The following is a 26,592-nucleotide window of genomic DNA, read 5'->3' on the forward strand; positions in this document are numbered from 1 at the left end:
CTTGTCTTAGTTGCGCAACGTCAAAGTCAGAGGGTAGTTTAGCCCCTTCTTGAGCAAGTCTTAAAAAGTGGGCATTAGCATTGCTCCTGAGTATTTCATCAAAAAGTCTATTAAAGAGAGGGTTGTGTTGTGCCCTTTATATTGTTGCAGGAGTAGGAGTACTTGGATTGTCATCATTTACGTTTCCTCCAAGGGCTTCTTGGAATTCATTGACATTTTCCTTCTCTTCCTCTTCAATTTCTTGTTGTCTAGACTTGGATTTGGTATGAGCCATTTTGTTTACAAGTTTTTGTTGAAGTTTGATGAAAATGATGATGAGTTTGTGATGAAATGAAAGATTAATGCTTGGTGAAGTGTTTTGCTTATGAATCCCTAGCACTGAAGGTAGATGTTACCAAATTTCTTTCTTGAATTGGTTGTTGTGTTTGATTGGTAAAGTTTGATGTGATAAGGTTTAGAGAGATCTGAGATGTGTTACAGACTCAACTACCTAGTAATGAGAAGATGCACTCATAGACTAGTTTTAACCTGTATAGAAATGTCTCTTAGGATGAGTTAATCCTAGATGTAGAGACACTCTAAAAAGTGATGTGTTTGTGTTTGATTCAAGCAATATTGAAAATAGAACTTAGGACAAAAACCTCTTGATGCTTTGAGAGTTGGAATGGATTGATGATTTTTGAATATGATAATGGATGAAAAGTGAACTTCAATAGAAACTCTGTGTCACAAAAGGAACAAACTCTTCCTCTTCTCTTTTGGGGGTTGGTGGTTCTTCCCTAGCTGATTTATATGTGATACAAATATCTGGAAAGAAGGCAGGATTGATCTTGCCTCCCTTATTTTGATGATAGCTCAAAGCTCTATATTGAGTAAAAGCTCCACGGTTTAATGACTCTGGATCAAATTTGTTTGATTTCTCTTGAAGGTATAGACGCATGTGACGTAAGAAGGTTCTATGAGAGACAAAGATTTGTCTATTAAGATAGAAGAATTTCCTCCTTTTGATAAGAGCCTTTGAACTCAATGGTCTTTTTTTCAAGTTGATGTTTTGATGAAGATTCTTTTTTCTCAAGATGTGAAGAATGGTCATATAGTTTGATACTTTTGTTGTTGCTCTTTGTTTTTGACCTTTTTCAAAATGTGTGTGTTGGATGTGTAGACACTTAAAAATAATTATTTTTAATTCCTCACATAATTAATTAATTAATTATGTTAATTCAAATTCTCCTCAATATTAATTAAATATAATTGATATTGTCACTATAACATGTGACTGATTTATTTAATAAATCAATCCCTTTCTTTATTCTTCTAAAAGATTAAATCCTCACAAAACTTCCTCTTGGCTAATTAATTTCAATTAATTAGCTAACCTACATGCTTCCTACAAACCATCTTCTTAATTCATCATTAACCTAATAAAGTCTTCTAGAAACTCCCTAAACTCACTTAACCTTATTCTTCTAATTTTTAATTCCCTCCACGCATTCTCTCTCCTAGTCAAATCCTCCTACAAATCCTAATCCCAACTAACATTTCCTCTAATCCCCATCCTAATGAGTTGCTAATGGCTAATCATCATGATTAGCCACGAAGTCAACTCCTTGTCCCTTCCATCCAACCACTAGCTTTTAATGCTCTTTTCCTAGGTGAATGTGAGATCTTCAAAATCTCACAATCCTTGAGGAATCTCCTCTCCCAAGGAATTTTTAATTCCTTCTTATTCCTCCAATCCCCATGATTATCCCTTTTTGGATAATTTTAAGATCCTCCTCCCCATTCTTCAAGGAATGTCACATCCCTTGCTCCTCTCAAGGCACATTGGGAAGTCTTCCCAATGCACTTTGCTCTTCTCAAGGTACCTTGGGAAGTCTTCCCAATGTACCTTGAGGAGTGTGAAGACAAGAAATGCCTTTAAGGCATGTCTCTTGGTCTCCACACCCTCTCTTGGGCCTTGTGGGAGCTCACAAGGAATCCTAGCCCTTCATCTTGAATCCATGTCAACCGTTCATTATTCCTCTCCTCCTCTTATAAATTGAGGACTCCATCCCTTCATTTTTCATCTCCAAGTTCAATAATATTATGCTGCCCTTTTGAGCCTAGAAAAATCATTTTAGCATCCTTATCATGTCAAAATCATCCTCCATCCATACTTAATCATCTCATTTCCATTATCTTCCAAATCCATTCCATTTGCGCACAACATTGGAGAGCTATCCACATCAAGCAAGCAAGAGGAGCACATCAAGTGGAGCATCATCCAAGGGCGCCTTCACTTCATCAAGCTCCATCCGAAGGAGAAGGTAAAAAGATTGTGTGAGGTATATACATTTTCATTATTCATGTTTTTATGCATTTCAAATTATGTCTTTGATTTCATATACTTCCATGTTTGATTTGCATGCTTATTAACTAATCCACCTCACAGGTATTTTTCCCCTCTTCGGGATGATTACTTGGTTTGAATTTTTCTTTTATGATGTTTCTTTGACAAGAAAACAAAGCAAGCACACAAGCACAAGAATGTTGCCTTAAAAGGCACAAGTAAGTATGGGTCTAGATTAACCCAATATTTTGAACTTTTTATGACCCTTAAATGTATTTTAAGTGCTTTTTCCAAAGCCTGAAGTTGGCTCAATTTGCTCTTGGTTTTGACTCAAAAACAAAAACACTTCAATCATTTTTTATCCCTAAGGTCAAATGGCCAGTTGCGATAATTTTAGCCCACATCTTTATATTTCTTCAACTTTGGTACTACATACCTTGTGAATCCCGTCGTGGCAGGTAAGGATGTGATATACTAAGTCTTGCACGAGCATAACAAATAGATGATCGCTATGATGGGGGAGTCATCACTTTGATCAAGTTACAAGTTACTTTTCAAAAAGCTATGTTTCTACTCAAGGAAATATGTATGGTGAGTATCTTGGGAGCAAAACCATCTATGCTCTTTTATTGAATTTATCACAAATATCCTCAATCAATAGAACGGGTGGGCTACTACTTAAAGGTGTTTAGTAATTTTTTATGTTTTTGGACATAAGTTCATTATGCAGTGACTCACTTAAGAGCCTTGTAACTTGTGGTGGGGCCTATTTTTCCTTTCGACAAGTTACATTGTAGGAACAACTATACCCAAGGCTACAACTTTCGCTCACTTGATTTCTATAACGGCTCGAAGGATTTACCATGCGAAGTCATTCCCAAGAGTGATGTGTTTCTTGGCAGGCCTCTCTTAAAAAGATAAAACTCGAGTGTTACTAACACTTGTCTCTTGCACCTAGGACCACAAAAGCCAAGGGAGAGGATAGTGTGTGTTAGAAGTAGGACTACTTGACCAACTCTTTTGCACAAGTGTGTCAAACACAAAATACACTTGTTCTTTTTAACTTGTCATTGCAATGATGTTCTATCTAATTGGAGATGTTGCTCCAACAACCATGATGTTCTTTTTAACTTCAAAGGCAATATGTTTGAGTAAACTAGAATTTGAAATCTTGGTCATCTTTAATGAAAAACACGTTTGCGTGAAGTAAAATCGTTTTGTAACAAAAAATGATACAAATTAATTGTTCTTTTTACTTGCCCAAAAATTGAAGTGTGGATTGTGATTTTTAAGTCTGGATTGATGCAAGGAAATCAAATTTGTGTTGTTGATTTTAAGCACCAAAAGAAAATGAGTCATAACTTGCAAGAAATAAAATTTGTTTTGTGAATTTTTAAAGCACCAAGTGAAATGGATTTTAACTTGAAATAACAAAAGGAGTAATTAAAACCTGCACATGAAACAAACAGTTAGGAAAATCCAAACATATGGTGGGCTTCTACAAGCCTAAGAAAAATTATTTTCTTAGTTACACGACCTTTTTTACAACGTTCTGTTACAATAGCGCTACTCTGTGTGAAAACAAAAACGCTACTTAACACAAATGCGCTAAAGTAATAACACAAGCGCTAGACTAAAATTTTAAACAACAATAACAAGTGCACTACAACATGGGCAAAAGCGCTAGTTAATAAGAAAAAGTGCTATAATACAGGCAATAGCGCCAACTTTGATACAATAGTGCCATTGTAAGAACAATAGCGCTAAAGCGCGGGCAAAAGCGCGACCTGTGTGTCAAACTAAACAGTCAAAAAAGTTAGTTTTTGTAAAAAAAAAATTGTTGTTGGGTGTTGGATTCATGTCGGGTTCACCAAATGATGCTCTGTGAAATGGGGCAAGTGTTAGATTAAAGTCTGTGGTCGTATAACACACAAAAACACAAGAAACTGTTAGAGTTAATCAACCAAAAACTAATCTAAGCAGACATATCAAAAGAGACACTAAAAACATGATAAATGATTTAACTATGGAAGTAAATATCACAAGACATCTCCAAATTTCTTTTAACATGCTCTTAGCTCCTTTTTCTTTGTTCCTCTCCTCTCCAAGTTCCAAGTTAGTGTAGCTCTCAACAACTTTTTGCACTATGGATGCTTATGGAGGTTCAAGATTGAAATGCTTTAACTATGCTATGAAAGTGTAAAACAAACTAATTAGACATATTATGAAATGAACTAAGATTTATTTTAGTCCAAAATGACAATATATGTGACTTATGCTAAATGCTCTCTCTAAATTCACTATAGATTAAATGCATACAAGTTTTCAGGATTAGGATTATGAAGAAATGGGCTTTATTTATAGGAAAAATGGAGCAATGGATGGTTGAGATTGAGTAATATCAACAAGGGTTAGGATTGAATGATATTCAATCCACGTAAGGGCTTTCAACTCGATCTCAGGATGACGAGTGTCAATGTGAGATAGGTTGAGAGAAGAGGGAATAAACATTAAATGCTTGACATGAACTGAAGGTTAACTTGGGAGTTAAGGTCAAGGTTGGGTTGAGTGAATAAGTTCTTTATTCAAAGAATAAAGCTTTTATCCAATGGATAAACTCTTGTGCAAAGGTAAAAGGGATAACCATGGTCAAAGCAATAACTGTTTGAGGAGACATGAGTCACATGAGGGTTGAGTTAGGGGTTAACCATAAATGGTCATGTAAGAGCCATAAGTGGTCTAGAAGACTTTTAGAGGTTAAATTGTTGAACACACAAAGCATTACATGTTTTTCAAAGACTTTGAAGTCTTTGAAAAGTGACTCCAAGTTGCTTAGGAATGTGACAATAATTAGGGGATGGATTAGGCTAATTGGTTAGTATTAGATATGTTCTAGAAGAATTTAGAAGAGGGTTTAGGAGTGCAAGTGGATTTGGCGAGTGAAATAAAATAGGATTTTAATTAAAATAAAATTAACTTATTTCAACTTGTGTTTGCAACTTGCATTTGTAGGAAAATGCAAGTTGGGGGAATAATGATTTAAATAAATGTTTCATTTAATTTATTTAAAAGAGGAAAGAAGATTAAATTGAATAAATATAATTTATTCATTTAATTGATTGTGAATTTGGTTGAATTAATTAATTAAAATAAATTGAATAATTTATTTAATTAATAGAAGAATATTTGAAGATGAATTAATTAAATATTTATTTAATTAACTGATGGCTAGTGGATTTTTAATTAAATAAATAACAAATATTCATTTAATTAAAATAGATAGATTTATGTGACTACAATATGCAACCCACTTAATCTTTTATTTAATATGAGATTCTATCTTTCAATGCATAGTTATTTCCCTTTTTCTCTTAGGTTCATTTTATATACCAAGTCCAAATGTTCCTATTACCATCAACCAACCTTTGACTTATTAACATCACCATTCACATACCAAGATTAACTCTTGCATTGCATTAACACAATTTCCATTCACATTTAACTTCCACATAATCATTTATGATTCTATGCTCCTAGCATTCTTATTACTTCATCATGATTCCCAAGTACATAAGGCAATATTCACAGTCTTCCTAAACATTTAACCCATAGCTCATTTAATACTCCTAAAATCTCTTACACTATATCAATTAACCAACAATCATCTTATTACAAATTAAGTAACTACACGAATTCATCTCAACACAAACTAAGATACCATATCCTAATTCCATAACAACTAATAACATCCACCAAATGGAGATATAGTCTTAAACCATAACATGTAGTATAATCGAATTCTTTCCTAAAAGACAAGCATTCATTTTACCGTCTACCCATACACTTCTAGTTATTTCCATTCATAAGATTAGTAATTCATTCATTAAGAACATCCATACAATATTTTCATAAGGAACATTCAGCTACATCCCAAGCATTATAATATTTCAATCCAACCACTAGATCACTGTCTACGAAGTATGATACTATAATTTTGAATTCTTTAATCACAACTCATAAACATGTCCTAAGATATCTTCCAACATTACTCATACTCATACATCCTACCAAGGCATAACATTTATTCTACTTAATGCATTAGTTAAAGACATCATTTAAGTCTAATACCATTATCATAACATTTATACTATTTCCTTTTAACATGGCTTATCAAGAATACAAAATGCATCATTTAATTCGAAACCACAATACTTATCCACATCTCATGCATCCATTTCATTTAATATTGTAGGATTTTGCCAAGATCAAGGGCACAATGAAAAGCATAAAAAGAGAGACAATAGAATGATAAGAACAAACTGTATTCTCATCAATATGCAAATGATCAACTGGATTAACCAATACAATGAATATAGGCCTGCTTATATAGGCAAGGCCATATGGATGTACGAGCACACAATTATGACATGTGGCTCAATGAAAAAAAAGGGTAGGTAAGAAATACTAGGGGTAGGTAGGAGAAATAATATAATATTCCACAAGAGGTGGATGACCCACCGAATGTGGAGTGTAACAGTAAAATAAGACCACAAAAGGTGAAATTTCTCCTACAAGCTCTATCCCTATGTGCACACTTCCCTAAGTGTCTCAAATCCAAACTACGAAGAGATGCATTATCCTAAGTTAACTTAAGTAAAGTGTAATAATATCCAAAATGAATATTTATTTACACCAACCCCCCCCCCCCCTTAAGTGCAACTTAGGGGAATGAAGACTCAAGTCAATAATGCAAGATGGGTCCCGGCTACTAGGCCATGATAGGTACCCATGTACAATATGCAAATGCAAGCAAAACTATGCAAAAGAATCTCTCACAAACGGAGAAAGGAAGAAAACCCAGTGGGAAAAAACTCCTACCCAAAAGAGAGATGAATGTACAAAAGACTCTCAAAGAAGAAGGACAAAACCTCAAAGAGGAAAAAGTCCCCCCCATAAGAGAGGAAGGAGAAGTCAGCTGACACCCACTAATGACACATCCCGCACCCCCAAGAGAGCTCGCAATTGCTGGAACTTACTCTCGGTGAAAGGTTTGGTGAATATGTCAGCAACTTGCTCCGCTATAGGACAATACTGCAAATCAATGACCTGCTCCTGAATCAGCTCTCAGATATAGTGCATATGAATCTCGATGTGTTTGGTCTGCTGGTGCTGGACCGGGTTCTTTGAGATCGCAATGGCACTTTGATTGTTGCAATGTAGAACTGTCGGTCGTGGAGTGGTGAATCCAAACTCTGTGAGAATTTGCTGGAGCCAAATGGTCTCAGTCGCTGCGTTAACAACGCCTCGATACTCAGCCTTAGTCAAAGAGAGAGCAATAGCATGTTGCTTCTTGCTCTGCCAACAAATGGGGCCTGAACCAAGGTGAAAACTGTAACCGGAAGTAGACTTACGATCATCAAGATCGCCAGCCCAATCGGAGTCTGTGTAACCAACCAAGCGAAGTCCTGTGCTTGCTGCATAGTGAATCCCATAGTGATGTGTACCCTGGATGTAATGAAAGATGCATTTGGCGGCTTTCCAATGAAGCTCATGTGGTTCCTGCATGAAGTGGGAAACCATGCCAACTGCAAATGAAATATCAGGGTGTGTATGGGTCAAGTAGATGAGACTACCCACAAGCTGACGATACAAAGTGGCATCAACTGGTGGAGAAGAACACTGAGCCTCAAGCTTGACTCCTAAAAGAAAGGGAGTTGGGGCAGGCTTACAATCAGCCATATGAAAGCGTGCAAGTAGATCAAGAGCATACTTGGGCTGCGATAGTGTAATCCCGGAAGGTGACTGTGAAATCTCTATCCCGAGAAAGTAGTGCAAAAGACCCAAGTCAGTCATAGCAAATCTGTCATGCAAAGCATATTTGACCTTGCTAATGATGGATGTAGTACTCCATGTAATGATCAAGTTATCAACATAGAGCACAAGTATCAAGTGAGAGTCATCCTATCGCAAAATGTAGACATTCGGATCGGAATGACACTTGGTGAACCTTGCGGAGAGAAGAAAGGAATCCATCTTGGCATACCAAGCCTTGGGGGCTTGCTTAAGGCCATAGAAAGATTTCCTTAGTTTGCAAACCAAAGAAGTATCCTGGATGAAACCCTGTGGCTGCTCCATATAAATCTCCTCATCAAGATCACCATGAAGAAAAACACTCTTCACATCCATTTGATGTACAACCCAACCATGAGCTACAACAATAGCAAGTGTCAAGTGAATGGAGTTCATCTTTGCTACAGGTGCAAAGGTCTCAGTATATTCAACACTTGTAATTTGAGAGAAACCTTTCGCAACAAGCCGAGCCTTATACTTATCCACACTACCATCCGCTGCAAACTTGGTCTGATAGATCCACTTACATCGAACCATCTTTCTCCCCTTAGGGAGATGGACTAAATCCCATGTGTTCTTCCTCATCAAGGAACTATACTCTTCCTTCATAGCTTGGTCCCACTCAGGAACCCCTGATGCTTCCCTAAATGTCTCTGGATCGGAAGGGGTAGCAATGAATGCATGTGGTAGATCCTGATGTTGTGATCGAGTTCTCCGTGTATCTGAAGGATCCCCAACAAGAGAACCCACGAACTCAAGTGTCTGTCAAGCCCAATGAGGTCTAGGTGGAGGTGGAGAACGAGGCTCCTCAACTGGAAGTGGACCCTGCAGAGGTGTAACCCTGCGAGTCAGAGTTGAAGGAGTCTCATCATCTGAATCACTAACATCACTATCCACAATGGAGGAAGGTGGAGGAGGTAGAGAGGCTAAGCTAGGAGAGCTTTCCTCAAAGTGAACACTCCTCTCAATGAACACCTCATGTGTCTCAGGATCCATCAATCTATATGCCTTAACACCCTTAGGATATCCAACAAATATGCAAGGCCGACTCTGAGGTTCCAGTGCCTTGCATTTCTGCGGAGGTATGCGAGCCCATGCTGGGCACCTAAAGACTCTAAAATGTCTCACAATCAGTTTCCTACCAGCCCAAGCCTCAAAAGGAGTAATACCTTGCAAAGCTTTGTGAGGAACCCGATTCTGGATGTGTGTGGCACAACTGATAGCCTCTGCCCAAAAGGCGGGATCAAGAGAACGTGCATGTATCATACAACTAGCCATTTCTTTGAGAGTTCTATTCTTGCGTTCTGCAACTCCGTTCTGCTGTGGAGTGTATGCAACAGAATGCTGAAGATCAATCCCCTCAAATCTACAAAAATCCTCAAGTCTTTTGTTCACATATTCCCTTCCATTATCTGTATGAAGAATCTTGACCACTTTCCCGGATTGCTTCTCCACACGAGTCTTGAAGTCTTGAAATCTGTCAAATACTTCACTCTTATGAATAAGAAAGTGAAGGTGAGGACATAGCAGGCCTTACTAAATGAAGGTGCTGGAAATGGACCTGCTACATCGTTATGAACAAGTTGAAGAACTTCCAAATCTCTCCAAGCTTTCCCTTTATCAAACTTCTCCTCTGGATGCTTGCCCATGGAACAACCTGAACATACACCCTCTGAAAAACTGATTCGAGGTAGACCTGTGACTATATCTTTAGTGTTGAGCTATTGAAGATAGCGGTAGTTGAGGTGACCAAACCGCTCATGCCATAGCTTACTTTCTGAATTCGAATGAGTAAGCAAGGCCCTAGAAGGTGAACTTGGCACAAAGTGGGAGAATGAATAAAGCCTTGAGTTGTCATTGAATTGTCCCACTGCTACCAAGGCATCATCATCAAGTTCCTTTACCACAACTGAATTTGGTGTAAACTCAACCTTTTTCCCATTTCCATAGTGAGTGATTTGGTAGATGGAGAGAAGGTTGGTAGACAAGTTAGGAACATAGAGAACATTCTCAAATGTTCCATCATCCATGTCAACTGAACCTTTCCCTTCAACCTCTACTTGTGTATCATCGCCTATGAAAATGTGAGGTAATTTAGATGGCTCCAATGAAGAAAACTGCTCCTTTGTAGAACCCATGTGATATGAAGCACCCGAGTCAAGTATCCATTGCTGTGAAGAACCTATTGTAGCCACAAATGCTTGCCCTTTTCCCTTAGAATGTGAGGAAGAGGAAGGACATGAATCCTTCTTTGTGTAGGCGGATGGTAAGTTGATGTTGTTTTTCTTAAGAAGATTAGTTAACTCATCAACTTGCTTTGTGTGGCATCGATGCTCATCATGACCATACTTCTTGCAATATGCACAAGTTGGTTTATCCTTCTTAGGTGGTGTCCCCTTCTTGGAAGAGGATAAAAAATCGCCTTATGATGGAGAGGATGATTGTCCTTTTTCCTGTTGTGGCTTAGACTTGGATTGCTTCTTCTTCTTGTTGAAATCTTTGCCTTGACTTCCTTGATTCCCTTGATTAGCCACCAAAGCCTTGGAATTTGAAGACTTGAGAAATCCCATGTTCAACAACTTAGATTGTTCCAATATCAACATTTCTGTGAAAGCATCAAATGAAGGCATAACATAGGAACTCCCCACTGTCAAACGATGAGTTTGGAAGCTAGACACAAATGATGCATATTCTGGTGCAAGCTTGTCCAACAAGTTGAATATCAACTGAGCATCCTTTTTGTCAATACCACAATCCTTAAGCTTTGCTCTTAGCTCATTTGCTTTGGTGACATAAGCTTGGATTGTATCAAAACTCTTGGGATGCAAGTTGGTGAGCTCATTGTCAATTTTGTAACCTCTGATTTCATCAACTTGACCATACAATTTTTGAAACATATCCCAAGCCTCTTTGATTGTTGTACACTTCTCAATGTGAAAAATGAGGTCATTTGATACATACTTGCGCAAAGTTCCAAGAGCCATGAAATTCTTTGTGAACCATTCTAACTAAGCATTAGGATCAGCCTTAGGATCAAGTGGTGCTACTATTGTTCCATCTATGTAATGCATGAGACCCTTTTCCATTAATTTACTCCATACTTTAATTTTCCATGATGCATAATTATGTGGAGTTAAAGGTGGAAATTTATGAGGACTCATTGCAACAAAAATGAAAGAGCACAAAGAGAGGCACAATCACACAAGACACCCCCCCAAATTCACTCAATCAAAGAACCCCCCCCCCCAAAAAAAATGATGATTTGACACTTTATACTTAGTGCGTATACAATGGGCCACTTGCAAAAAATGGCAAAGTGGGCTTCTGATTACAATTTTACAATTGCCTCAATAAGGCCACAAGAGACTCAAACTAATAATGCAAGAGATCTAAACTAAGATCCAAGCACTTTACAAGTACCTAATAGGCCAAATAAGACCAATATCTGAAAGTACAACTTCCACTCAAAATCTCTGAAATCTGATCATAGATTATGAAATTAGACAAAAAAACATGCACTTTCAAAAAGAACGGCACCTGAAAAGGAGGTCGAATGAGCTCAAACGAGGCCTTTGAAGTTGCAAAATTGAAGATTGGACAGGTACAACTGAGAGAATCCAAAAATTCCAAAAAACTTGTGCACCAAAATCAGAAAATAACCACAATACTGTGAAGATCATGAAATTTTAGCCCATTTCAAAAAAAATTGCACCAAAAAAGGAGCAAAAATGAGCAAGATATGGCCTTTCAAAGTTGAACTGCAAAACTGAAAAGCTCAATGAAGAGGGGGTCAAAAAATTTCAAAAGGTTTGTTGATGTGGCACTGACGTCAGCAAATGACGGGCTTAAATTTGACACCTGTCTAGTCGTCATTCATCTCCCTCCTGCGTGGCATCTGTACCGTACGGACAGACTGATGTGGCACTGTGTTGACTATGTGTACGGATGTTGACCGCGGGCCAGTGGCCGCCTGCCACGTGGTGGACGTGGGTCCGCCGGTTTAGAGGACTGTCGGAGAGGAGGAGGAGTCAGCAGTGGGGAGCCGAAGGTGCCGGCGGTGGAAAGGTTGCGTCGGCGGCAGGGCGGGCGGCCTGCACAGGCAGTAGCGGGGCGGGCGGCCTGTGCGGGCGGCGGTGGGGCGGCCTGCTGGGCGAGGTGGCGACGAGGCGGTGACAGGTGCAGTGGCAGGGTGGCACGGGGAGGTCGGGAGATCTGGGCGCCGACCGACAGGTGCAGCGGGAGGACGTCACCGACAGAAAAGGACGGGAGGTACAGTCAGTACGTGGTACAGACCCTGCAAAAAGATGACGTAGGGTACGAAGCTCACGGGGGGGGGGTCTGCGTACCCCGCAAAATACTATTTTTTAAAAAAAAAAAAATTTGAAAAATTTCCAAATTTTTGTTTTCGGAAAATAATTTATTTTTTTTCAAATTTTTTTTTCGAAATTCGTACAATAATAGCCAAAATGGGGGAAAAAAATTCTCACCAAAATAAGTCGACTTTATAGTCAAAATTCATGGAAACAGCCTCCCGGATTCAGCCGTGATGTCCAAATCACTGTACGACGCCCCCAAAAAATGAAGATCCCCAAATCCGAAAATTGAAGCCTCCAAAATGTCTCCAAAAAACTAATCAATGAAGTTCCAATAGCTATGATACCATGCAGGATTTTGCCAAGATCAAGGGCATAATGAAAAGCATAAAAAGAGAGACAATAGAATGATAAGAACAAACTGTATTCTTATCAATATGCAAATGATCAACTGGATTAACCAATACAATGAATATAGGCCTGCTTATATAGGCAAGGCCATATGGATGTACGAGCACACAATTATGACATGTGGCTCAATGAAAAACAAGGGTAGGTAAGAAATACTAGGGGTAGGTAGGAGAAATAATATAATATTCCATAAGAGGTGGATGACCCACTGAATGTGGAGTGTAACAGCAAAATAAGACCACAAAAGGTGGAATTTCTCCTACAAGCTCTATCCCTATGTGCACACTCCCCTAAGTGTCTCAAATCCAAACTACGAAGAGATGCATTATCCTAAGTTAACTTAAGTGTAATAATATCCAAGATGAATTTTTATTTACACCAACAAATATAAATGTGTAACAATACAACTCAAGGTTCATCATTACAATCAGGTGAACTCACAATAATGGTTCCCACTTTTTTGCCACTTTTGACACTGAGATGTACATTTTTAAAATAATCTTCAACTTCCGAGAACTATAACTTTTAAACTATTAAAAGTTTGAAGATGATGTAAATTAGTGATTTCTAGCATTTTGTTTGTAGATTCTATATACATTTTTTTAATTCTTTTGAAAGATTTTTTTTAAAAAATTTGCATCTCCCTCGAAAAGTAGTTTTTTACAACAACCTATATTTTTAAAGAGTGATGTGCCTCCCGAAATGCATAACTTTTTTTCTATAAATGATAAAAACTCAATTCTTTTGAATTTTGGTTTGTAACATCAATATCCAAGACTTGCATTTGGTTTTATAGTGATATGTTCAATATTTTTCATTTTATAAAGTTTTGAAGTCCGACTAGTCATAATTTAGACATAGGTTTACATTTGAACACATAACTTGTTCTATATAAATCGAAATTCAATATTTTTTTTTTGTTAGAAAGAAGACATCAATACCAGGGGCATAGATATTTTTCAGAATTTTTTTGAGTTAATTTCTTATTTTTTCCAATGCGTTGAACAAAGAAGTTCATGTTTGGTGAAAAACCAATTTTCCATAAAATTAAAAAAACAAGAACATAATAAATTCAAAATATAACAAAATTATACTCGTTGGAAAGCTTGCTCTGAGTACTACCATCTAATATTTTTGGGTTATCAAGATTATTTCATTCATGCTTTGAACCAGAGCTCCGAAGTCATTAATTCTTCAAAACTCTGAAATTTTTTGGGAAAAACTTCGAATTGGAGGGTTCGAATGAATAGTATTTCGAGCGAATGTTGTTCGCTCGAACCATAAGGGGTTCGAGCGAACCCCCATTCGCTCTAACCATTGGGCTTGATTTTGGCCCGTACTTTTTTGTAACGGTCATGTAAAAGTCACCCATAGTTTGAGCGAATCTAGGTCCGCAACGTGGTTCGCTTGAACTCCAAGGGGTAGTTCGAGCGAACACCCCAATTTCGATCGAACACCTAAAAAATTGAAGTTCCCACTTTTGCCAAATTCCTTCGTTGGCAAAAGTGGGAACCAGCTTTGTGATTTCACCCAATCATATACCATAATTAAAATCTCACTATAACTATAATAACATAATCATTCCTCATAAGCATGATTTCTTTTACAACCATTACATAAGAATTTCATTACATAAATCACATCATCATCTACATTCTTGCTGCACTTATTATCCATGAACTATGTGAAGAAGCATCCTCATCCACGCAAGAAGACTCCAAAGATAGTAACATCCCAATGGTTTAAAAGCACCAACCGCCTTACCATGTGGAACCAAAAGAACCACCCCCGATGCTACGAGATGACACAAGGTCCCAACACACACTCTACATCTAGGCTGACACTTAAAACCAAATAGACTAAACAATACAAGGATACTCAAGCGAGAACCAATCACAAGGTAGCCCATATAGAAAACTCCCAGAGGCGCACAGATCAACAAGGCATAAAAACATCTCAAGTAAAGGACACATGTAGGAGCGAAGTGTCATCACATGCTATCCTCCCCCATAATATTGCCAATACACAACTCTTCGCGACATAACCTCGATAGACATGTGGAGCCATTTCTACCCATGAGAGAATCAAGGGAGATTTGACTTACTGTCTTCACGGTCTTCTCATGCTTATCTTAAAACATCCTCCCTAGGAATCAACCATGAGGCTCAAACTATTAATTATCTAGTTTAAATGAGATTTAATTACCCATTCCAATTAATTCATTATCAATGTTATCACTTGTTTACAAATCATTAAAAAAACTCCAATGTGCCCTGGTGGTCTAGACTTCATGCATCCTTACAAGGAACCTCATGCAAGCCTATCTCTCATGACTCCGATCATCACAAGGAAGTCCACTCCTAACATGGCTCAACAATAAATCACAAGAGGCTCCAATTCAAATTCCAAGAAAAGATCCATAACTTCATCATGCAGCCCAACAACACATGAAACATATAAGGAAAAAACCATAGCTAAAGAGTGCAAATGGCTTAAATCCATTACAATGCAAAATGAGCCTCAAAGTGGAAATCCATAGAATATCAAGTAAGAAATATTCCATCAATAAAACATATCAATTTTGTTGTCTCCACAACAATATCATCTTATTGTCTCCACAACAATAACATCTTGTTGTCTCCACAACAATACCATCTTTCCATTGCAACATCTCAATATAAGAAAAGATTCAAATCTTCATCAATAAGCCAAGAATGTTTTCAGCATATAAAACATAAAATCGCATCAAATTGATAAATAACAGTAGCTGAAAAATGTCTGTAAAAATCCCAAAAAGCCTTTGGAATGAAACCAAACTCAAGAATCCAAATCTGACAGGAAAAACAGTGAAAACACCAAGGACGGGCAGAACAATGCTTTTGCATTGAAGTTTAGCGCTTTTACATTACAGGTTAGCGCCTGTGTTTAATAGTTTAGCGCATGTGCAGTTAAAGACAACGCTTTTACCCAAAGGACAGCGCAAATGTACTGAAGGACAACGCAAATGCAATGAAGTACAATGCAAATACATGAAAGGACAGCGCAAATGCAACAAAGGATAGCGCAAATGCAATGAAGGACAACGTAAATGCAGAATCAAAGCTTTTGCATGAAAGGGCCGAAAAACACAGAACTTTCGACAGAGATTAAAAATCAAACTTAAAACATTAAGCTTCGAAAAATATATACACAGAGTTGCCCAGAAAAATAGATTTAAAGGGCATAAATGAAATAAATAATTAACACTTAAAAACCAACATTCAATCAAAACTCCATTCACGACATAAGCTCGAAAAGACTCCATAAGACTCTCAACAATCCCAGAAATATAAATATTTCTGCAGCCTCGTAAATTGTACGCACTTGCTAGGGTGGTACAATTTCACACCTAGTTTAGCACCCGCCTTAGTGCATTTTACATTTTGCATTGCATTGCTCCTTTAGCACTTAATTAATCAAATTAATTAGGTCTAAGGTCCTATTTCATCATCCTTCACATCATAAAGTCGGGTCCTTTCGTTAAAGTGTGCCCCTTTTCATGTTATTCCTCCAATACATCATCTAATCAAAAACCCTAATTAAGTCCTATTTCGAACTTGGGGGCTTGATTTCGGGGGTCAAAACATCTTGAAATCACCTGTAACTTCGGGATTCTCTCTAAAATCATCATATCTGACGGCCCTGAAAATTTGGTGAAAAGTTGTCGGGACTGTGGCACCCGGAGTGCACACAGTCCTGGACATTTTTCCCGAAATTTTAGGAGCGCGATTCAATCACAAAATAAAGCTTAACCCCAAGAAATTGGCGGGATATTCAATCTCTAGGTTGGCCAAAAGACGAAATTGCGACCTAGGGTTTCATACATAAGAGCTCTCTTTCTTTATTTGAAGGGATCCGAATTTTGTTTTCAGGAACCTCATATGCAGCGAAAGAGCAGATCTTTGAAGACTTCAACAACTTTCAACATCCCTCTATCAAGCATTTATCAAATCCATTCATCCATTTAGGGCTTGGAAGACATTGAAGAACAATAGGAGATTATCGACTGAAGATTGGCTTGTACCTCTCCCTTGGGGGTTGGGTATGATTTCATGTTGTTTTCATGTCTTTGCATAAGCTTCAATATATCATTCATTCATGCTTTAGATCACTTTGCATCTTGATTTAGAGCATTTACATTATTATTTACAAGCAATTAGGGTTTACTTTCTAGGTTGCTCTAGTTGCTTTCTTGCATTTTAGGACCTTGCACACACACTAGGTCTGCACACACAATACATTTTACAAAACAACTTGGCTATTCGTGGAGGTGGAAATCACCGAAGCGGGGGTTTGACTAAGGCAAAACCCTATATAGCCGCCCATACACCCTTTTTCAGATATCAGTGCAGGTTTCGGGACTCGGACGACGCCACAGGATACAGATCCGGAGAGAACAGGTCGAGATAGCACTCTGCATCAAATTGCAGAGCAAAAGACTGGGACAGGGGCGCTGGGCGCCCTGGTCCCTGGGACAGAGGCGCTGGGCACCCTGGTCCTCCGGACAGACAGCATTTCCGACAGTTTCCGACAGTGTTCCAGAGTGGAAAACAGCAGTTTTCGGTGCAGTTTTCAGGACAGAATCAGGACAGTGGCGCCCGCGCCCCCGTCCCAAACATTTTCAGTCTGATTTTGACTCCGGGTACGCATTTGCATTCTTGTTTTATCCTTGTGTTTACAGCTTTCCATTGTTTAAGTTCAATTCTGCAATCTTGTTGTTAGTTCATACTTGCATTTTAGGGTTAGGAATTGGACTTGCATAATCTTACCTTTCAAATACAACGAAGGATTAGAAATCCTAATAGGTAGCCCGTGGCTCTCTCTTTCACAAAAAGAAGTAGCCAATTGTGCGATACCTCTAGGCTCTTTCGTATTCCATAATGTGTGACAAGAGGTAGGATTAGGGCATGATAACCTAGTCTCGCTTTTTCCCCCACACATTTTGGTGAACCCGACGTGAAACTATCATTGCTTCTTCTTGCATTGCATTTATTAGATCTAGATCTAGATTTAGTGTGTTTTCATTTCATTTTCATTAAAAAGAAAAAAAAGAAAAAAAAAAAAAAAGAGAGTGTTCCTTTTGCATTGTGTGTTTAAATTTCATGCAACTTTTATTTCAAAATGTCAGACTTTTATTTGCAAAATGTTCATGCTTATGATGATTATTATGAGTATAGCCAAGATGAATTAGATGAAGCTTTAGATGAGTTTTTGAACCCTAAAGATGCCAAACCTTCATTTTACCAAAAACTCATAAACCTTGTTACTATGCCATTTCGTTGTGATGAGAAAGATAAGTTGAATGAGTCCTCTCAAGGGTACATTCCTATCCACTCTTCCACTGAATCTAGTAACATGGTTGTTTTCAACAATCCCCTCTATGAGGAGATGTCTCCTTTTGAATCAAAAGATAAACCTTTTAATAGATATGATCATGCTTTATTGGATGATGCTCTTGATGACTTTGTGGCTTTATCGAAATCTTTAAACAAGAACAAGACTTCTAAATTAGTTAACATGATAAACTTGAATGAGCATAAAAAGCCTCTTTTTGAAGTCCAAGGAGCTTATCCTTCTCCCACCTTTCAAGTTCCTAAATCACCTCTCCTTACTGTCCAAGGAGGGTATGATCATGATTCCTTTCGTACTCTGAATAAACCCATCATCATTGTGCAAGGAAGAAAACCTATAAGTCCTTATAGTTATGCCAAGCAAATAACTAGAGAGAGTTATCATGCGGTTCCCATACTTATCATACCAGAAATAATAGGCAGCCTAGTCCTCCTCCTGTTATTCCAGTTTCTCTTCCGAATCCTCAACCAATTCTTCCGCAAGCTCCACGTATTTCGCAAGTTCTTAGTAAGGAATATGATCTCATAGAACAACTTAAAGCTACCCCTGCTAAGATATCCCTTTGGGATTTGATTCAAACTTCTTCCGCTCATCATGGAATGTTACAAGATGCCTTGAAAGATTTGAATGTTCCTCCACCGAATACATCTAGTAATATAGCATCTTTGGTTAGCTCTGTGATGAATCCTAAAGCTCAAATTGTGTTTACCCAAGATGAGTTGCCTACTAGTGAAATCCAACATCAGTATGATCCCTTGATGATTGTGGTTATCATGAAAGACACTGCTATAAGACGAACACTAGTGGATAATGGCTCTGGTCTCAATGTGTGTAGCATTAATCTTTTGCATAAGATGAATGTGGATACATCCTTAATTGAGCCAGACTCTCGTCCTATTCGAGGCTTTGATAATGTGGCTAAAACTTCATTAGGTACTATCACCTTACCCATCACAGTGGGGCCTGTTACTTTGCCTACACCTATCCATGTTATGTCGGGAAATCTAACATATAACTTGTTACTAGGGAGACCTTGGATTCACAGTATGCAAGTTGTCCCCTCTACATTGCATAGACAAGTTAAATTTATTTATAACAATAAGACATATACCTTGATAGGTGATACTAATTTTCAAGCTTGTTTGCAAACATCTACTTCCAAGGGGGGTTCTTCTAAGCCGTCCTCATCTAGTGATGACTCTTTAAATAAGATACCTATCGATGAATCCTCGCTCTCCGATGATCAAAATTCTTTGGATGAGTCTGGAGCTCCTGAAGAAGATTCTTCTCGACTTGAAACTACACATAAGAAGGATTTTGATCCTGGGAAGATCCTCGAAGAAGACGATTGGGGATCTCTTGATTTTAATCCCACCTTTGTAGGTGAATATAAGGTTCCTTCTAGAGAGCTTAAAGTTGAAAAGAAGGAAGAAGCTAAAAATCAATCAACCTTACTTGAACCTATGAGTAATAATTTTGTGGCCGCTTCTCAAACTTCTTCTCCTCACACCTCTAATTATGAAGAGTTTGATTCTTTGTCTTATGAAAAACCACCTTCTCTTCCTGAAATGGCTGATCGTTATGGTCGTGGTTTTCGCATTTTTGCTAAGCATGGGTATCATGGAAATGGTTGCGGTGCTCATGAACAAGGGATAAAAGTTCCTCTAGAGACTAATTTTCACAATTATGCCTTTGGACTTGGCTATAATCCCTGCAAGCGCACTAAAGCTTCTAAAAGACCATGCATTAGTGTTAATGTTATTTCTACATCTCTATCAATGCAACACCCTGAGTATACTGATGGGGATCCTTCGGGTGACTGTGCTTTGGACGTCTTTCCTACCGACGACGCTTTAGCTGAATTTTTGGGAGCCTATGACACTCTTCCTTGTTATCATCACAATAGGGGACTCCCTTATTGTTTGAACACTAAAGCCTACTTTGGAAAAGAGACGGATAATGATGAGATTGTGAAAGAATTCCCTCAGCTAAAGGATACTCCTCAACAAAGTAATCTTCTCATAAGTGACACCACTGATGTTAAGATGGACCCTTGCAATAAAGAGAAAGTTATTAAAATTGGAAAATGTTTGGATGAAGAGGAACAAAAACAATATGAAGATTTATTGCATGAATTCCCCGAGATCTTTTCTTGGACATACTTTGACATGCCTGGTATAGATCCTAAGATTGTTACTCATAACATTGTCTTAGATCCTGATGCTAAGCCCGTGAAACAAAAGATTCGAAAAATGGATCCTAAGGTGGCTCTGCTTGTTAAGGCTGAGATTGAAAAGTTATTGGAGGCTGGATTTATCCGCTCTATTGATTATTCCCCATGGATTTCAAATATTGTCGCTGTGGCTAAACCAGATAACAAAATAAGAATGTGTACCGACTTTCGAGATCTAAATAAGGCTTCTTTAAAAGATGATTTTCCTCTTCCAAACATTGATATGATAGTTGATTCTACGACAGGACATGCCTTGTTATCCTTCATGGATGGTTTTTCAGGATACAATCAAATTTTTATTAACCCTCAAGATCAATTCAAAACCGCTTTCACCACTCCTTGGGGTACGTTTTGTTGGATAATGATGCCTTTTGGACTTAAAAATGCCGGTGCAACTTATTAACGAGCGATGACCCTTATCTTTCATGATTATATGCATAAGATTTTAGAGGATTATGTTGATGACATTTTAGCCAAATCCTTTCTTCGCATGGATCATATTAAAATCCTTCGTCAAATCTTTGAAAGAATTCGTAAATATCACATGCGCTTGAATCCCCGAAAATGTGTTTTTGGTGTAGATAGTGGAAAACTATTAGGATTCATAGTTTCGCATCGGGGGATTGAGGTGGACACTAAGAAAATAGATGCTATTGTCAACATGCCACCTCCTAGAAATGTGTCTCAGCTTAAAAGCTTACAAGGAAAGATTCAAGCCATTCGTAGGTTCGTGTCTCAACTTGCGGATCGTACCTTTCCTTTTACTCAACTCCTTAAAAAGGATATCACTTTTCAATGGAATGAGGATTGTCAGCAAGCATTTGAAGATTTAAAAGTGTATTTGGCTAGTCCTCCTATTCTTCAACCTGCCGAACCTTCTAAACCCTTCCTTCTGTATACAGCTGCTTCCTCTCATGCTCTCGCAGCATTGTTGGCACAACATGATAAAGATGGTAAGGGATGTCCGGTTTATTACATAAGTCGTACCTTACTCGATTATGAGACCCGATATTCTGCGATAGAAAGACAATGCTTGGCCTTCGTGTTTGCGACTCATAAATTGAGACATTATCTCTTAAACTCAGAAGTCCACGCCATGGTAAAGTTTGATCCGTTGAAGCATATTTTCTCTAAAACTGATTTATCAGGACGCCTAGCTAAGTGGGTTATGATGTTAACTGAATTTGACCTTAAATTTGTTTCACAAAGAGCAATTAAAGGGCAAGCGTTGACCGATCACCTAGCTGAGGCCCCTTCACCTTTCTCCTTCCCTAACCTTGAGTCTTTTCCTGACGACTTCATTCTTTCTATAGAGAAAGATGAAACTTGGGAGTTATACTTTGATGGCTCTAAGTGTCGTACGGGATCGGGGGCAGGTGTTGTTCTGATTTCTCCTACAAAGAAACCCATTCCCTTATCCTATCGTCTAAATTTCCTGTGTACCAATAACATTGCTGAGTATGAGGCTCTTATAGCGGGAATAAAAGCAGCCTTAGCTCTGAACATAAAACACATACATATCTATGGAGATTCGCAATTGATTATAAGACAAGTAACAGGAATATATCAAGCAAAACAAGACAAATTATCACAATATAAAGACCTTGCCATCTCTTTATTACAAAAATTTGATTCTTATACCATGGAACCTGTTCCTCGAAAAGATAATCGACATGCGGATGCAATGGCATGTGTGGCTTCTCTTGTATCTTTAGAGGACCCTGTGGTTGATCTTAAATTTGTTATTCACAACCTTATTTCTCCAGCTATTGTAGACGATCCTAGTCTGGTAACATGTTGTGACTTTATAGACTCAGATGAATGGTACTCGCATATCGTAAGATATTTGACCGATGGTACCTTTCCTGATTCTGCTAATAGAAACACTAGGGCTAGAATCCGCAAGCTGTCTGCTAGATATATCATTCTTTCTAATGTCCTTTACCGAAGGGGTTATGATGGTCTTCTCCTTCACTGTTTTAACGAATCAGAAATTCCCGTTGCTCTTGAAGAGGCACATTCAGGTGCCTGTGGGGGGCATTTTGGAGGCAAATCCTTGGTTCATAGATTGCTTCGTATGGGATACTATTGGCAAACTATGCAGAAGGATTCTTTTTCATTTGTTAAGAAATGTCATCAATGTCAACAACATAATAATCTGATTCATGCTCCTGCCCAAGAACTCCGTTCTCAAGTAGCTTCTTGGCCTTTTTCCGCATGGGGTTTGGATCTTATTGGTAAAATCTCTCCTCCTTCATCTCAAGGACACACCTTCATTATAACCGCAACAGATTACTTTACGAAGTGGGTAGAAGCTATTCCCCTTTGCTCTACCACTGCTGAAGTGATTTGTCAATTTCTTCTAGAAAACATCATTTCTCGATTCGGGATACCTTCTACTATAATCTCAGATAATGGGACATCATTTAAGAACAAGGACGTGAAGAAATTCCTCGAGAAGTATCATATCAAACATCGATTTTCTACACCATACTATCCTCAGTCAAATGGTCAAGCCGAATCATCCAATAAAATAATCGAACAAATTCTTCGCAAAACCGTGAATAAGCATGGTAAGGATTGGAGTAACCAGCTAATCTATGCTCTTTGGGCCTACTGAACGAGTGTGTGAATTGCTACGGGAATTTCTCCTTATAATCTTGTTTATGGTGCTGATGCTATTATGCCTTTAGAGCTAGAGATTCCATCACTTAGGGTTTCTCTCAAAGGTATAGTAGATGGTGACTCTTATAGAGAACAACGACTTCAACAGCTTGAGATGCTTGATGAACAGCGTATAAACGCTCTTGAGCATATTCAAGCGTATCACAAAACTCTACAACGAAGCTATAATGATAAGGTTATTCAACGTTTCTTCTCAGTAGGTGACTTAGTCCTTTATGAGAATCAGCGCAATGTGAATGCCTTACCTGTAGAAAAAGGAAAATTTAGTCCTAATTGGCTTGGACCATATATCGTTATTGAGGATTATGGATCAGGTGCTTACAAAATAGCGGATGTAGATGGTACGCCTCTTAAAGAACCTATAAATGCTATGCACTTGCGTAGATATTATGCTTAATTCTTCATTCCTTATTTATCTTCTTTTCAGTTCTTCAACATTGGGTAATATGTTAGTATCTCCTAATTAGAGCAAAATAGAATTAAATGTTATGATGTTTAATCTATATTGCTTCGTTCTTGACAAGCGTGTTTTCTTACTTCATAGTTTGTCTTGAATTCATTTATGTAAGTTGTAAAAGATTTACATTTCCATTATGCTAGCATATTATACAGTGTCTTTATATGTTAAGTAGAATCGTATCATGTTGTGTTTAAGTTCAAAATTAAATCACGTTAGTTATATGATTCTTAGACTTAATGCATATTTCTTCCCTATCATCAATGTAGTACTTGATTAAATATTTAATTAAGTCACACATGTATCAATTTAATTATGGTGCATTGAGAAATCAATCACATGGAAATTAAATTCTGAACATACATGTACATTTACCAAATGTATTAGATTTAATCAAAGCAAAATATACATTGTTTTAAGCATTAAAGATAACACATTTGAGACAAAAGAGAAGCATGTATATATACATATATATATGTGGATCGTATACAAATATAGGTCACTATACATCCAAAATGTGACCTCTCCTACATTATAAAATCATCTCCTATCCCTAGGACTAGTGGCTGGAGAGCGTCGACTGGACGCTCCCTCCTGATCTGGCCGTGAAGGTGGACCCATGGGTGTGTAGCGCGATACAGACCGTGAGTGACTCCGAGAGGAACTCCTACGATCCCTATCCATAAGGATCGCGCGATAGGTGGTAGCCTCGGCATGAGCTGCTGCTAGATCTCGTCGCGCCCGCTGAAGGTCCTCTGATTGGACTCTCTCTCTCTCTCCCTCCATATGTCTACCTGTACTCGGAATGGGGAAAACAAGTCCTCATGCCGACCCGCGTTCCCTTGAGGCCTATAGGCAATCTGTGAAGAACTGGGGATCTGTGCTATCGTGGAAATATCTGTCACTGCCTGCTGAATCAGGGAACGCCACTCCTGCACATTAGTTATGGCAGTAGAATAGATTTTTGTATTAGTACCATTCTATATCATCAAAACATTAATAATCAATTTAAACCTACTATACCTGGGTCTCCCTCACGCCAGTAGAGATCATGATACGGTAGCATCTGTGACTGGGATCTACTAGGCTCCCCTCGCTCAACTAATCTGTGCATGATGGGTGTAGGCTGGACGGTACTAGGAACAGGTCTCCGTATCGCCTCATGTTCCCCCTGTTGGGGAATAAGAGGAGGATCCAGAGCTATGGTATCATCCCCTGAATGGTGATGAGCTGCATCTGAATCCTCCTCATCATCTCTATCCTCATCTGCATCCTCATCCTCATCTGCATCCTCGTTCTCCTCATCATCAGCTCTCTCCTCCTCGTCCTCATCTCTATCTGTGTCCTCCTCCTCCTCGGCGCTGGGTTGATCGCCTATAGGTGGATCAGGATCTCCCGCCTCCTCATGACCCTCTCCCTCCTCTGGCTCCTCTGACCTGGATCCCTAGTCCTCATCTCGGTCTCCATGTCTCCATGGGCCTGGATGGCCTGTCGGGTAATTCGGTGGAAAGATAGGACCTGGATATGATCTCATAAACCATGAGACATACCTGCGCTGTGCTCCAGGCTCTGCAGAATAATCAGTGACTACATCCTGATCAGATCCCTCTATATCTGTAGTCTCGATGTCATCTATCGTCGGTCTCGCTACTGCTCTAGGTCTGGGAAGGACCCGTGAGTGTCGAGTATAGATGGGCACATCGGCTGGAACACACTGCTCTAGCCCGAACTGCCTCCGTACTCGGTCAAAGTAGAAAGGGACTATGATGTGTGAATATCGTCCCTGCAGTAGGCGGTTCCTCTGTAAGCATGCTAACTGTCTCTCCATCCCATCCCATCTGTGCATTCGCAGGTAGGGTCTCCACACTATCACCTTGGCTGTCAGTCTATCAAAAATCACTCTCCAATATAACAGATCTCCAAATCTCCACTCGCTGGTAAGTGGATAAGCAAACACCCTAGGTCGCTCGCTAGCCGTACTCAGCGGAAAGCCAACAGGCCTGGTGCATGTGAAGTGCTCTAAAATCCATACCTGCAGAAGTGTGCATGTCATCAAACTGCAACCCTGTCCAAATACATACTCCTCAAGGTCGTGATAGAGATGTGCAAGCATACTCCGACCCCAAGCATATACTCTCCTGTGTCTCTCCATCGCTCTGATGCACCATGTGAGACCCCCATGCATGTGCGTACCTCGCCCATTAGGGCAGACGGCTAGTGCTATGATGGCGATCATAAGGCGTCTCAGAAGGGGTACCTCCCCTGTAGGATGTAAGGGCCAGCTGACCATGATGCGACCTCTCGTCTCACTCGGCATGACTCTCCCTATGCAATATACCTGCTCTCTTTGATGATCCTCCGCTGACCGATCGGTCGCGTATGTAACAGTTGCTCCTCTGATAGGAAGACGAAGTATACGGTACACATCCTCGAGTGTAACCGTCAGCTCCCCTACTGGAAGATGAAATGTGCATGTGTCAGGATCCCATCGCTCCATCAATGCCATCAGCATCGCAGGATGGAACCGAATGGCTGGCATGAGGATCACATACCATAATCCCATGATCGATAATGTGTCTCTCTCTGCCTGAGTCCGCCGCGGAATCTGATCTCGCAAACTGCGAAGAATATGTCCCGTTGTATGCTCTCTCATGTATGGGAGACCCTGCAACACAAAAACATAACCGTAATCAGTACTCGATCATCAAAATCGCTCATGCAAACTGTCGAACATCGTATGCTAACCCTGAAACCCCTCACCAAGCCCTGATTGGGACCATGGCGCCCTGTCAGGGACCATGGCGCCCTGGTTGGGACCATGGTGCCCTGTCAGGGACCATGGCGCCCTGAGGGGACCATGGCGCCCTGGGGGGACCAGGGCGCCCCACAGGGACCATGGCACCCTGGGTGGGGCCCGGGTCAG

Source organism: Cryptomeria japonica, chromosome 8 (genome assembly GCF_030272615.1).
Source record: "Cryptomeria japonica chromosome 8, Sugi_1.0, whole genome shotgun sequence".
NCBI lineage: Eukaryota > Viridiplantae > Streptophyta > Pinopsida > Cupressales > Cupressaceae > Cryptomeria > Cryptomeria japonica.